Source organism: Ostrinia furnacalis, unplaced genomic scaffold (genome assembly GCF_004193835.3).
Source record: "Ostrinia furnacalis isolate ACB-3 unplaced genomic scaffold, ASM419383v2 OfSCF1132, whole genome shotgun sequence".
In the NCBI taxonomy this organism is placed as follows: Eukaryota; Metazoa; Arthropoda; class Insecta; order Lepidoptera; family Crambidae; genus Ostrinia; species Ostrinia furnacalis.
Window position 1 is genome coordinate 1,541,314 of NW_021131371.1, and position 561 is coordinate 1,541,874.

Sequence of the window (561 nt, forward strand, 5' to 3'; positions counted from 1 at the left end):
AATGTTTCCGACAAAGGTTGTCAAATTGGCTGACATGTTTATCGTATAGTACAGTCCACTATGAAAATTAGCTGTGGTTTGTTTCAACTACCTATTTTAAAATTTTTTGACACTTTCTAAGTGTTGAATTTTATGGGATTGGGAAAGAAGTACCGAGTTTGAAGCGTTCATGAGCAGACATTGCAGTTGAATATTCAAGTTCTGAATTTGATTATTGATGAATAATAAAATAAATTCTACTAGCTCGATTGATGGTTTCATTTAATTTATTTAAATCAGGTTACCTATAATAATATTTTTTCGTTAATTTATGAAAATATCAAATTAGCCCGTAATCCTGAATCCTGATACATAAAGTTAGCCTATTAATTTAACACAGGTACGACTGTACTCAGTGTTGCACTATCAAATGAAATTGACGCGCCACTACGCCAGGGTTTTTATGTTCCTGGTCAGGCTATACCTGAAACAATTTTTGTGCTTTGCGAAGTACAATTTGTTTGTATGAATCAGAAACAATACTGTTCGATTACATGAGCTAGCGCACATCACTATGGTGAA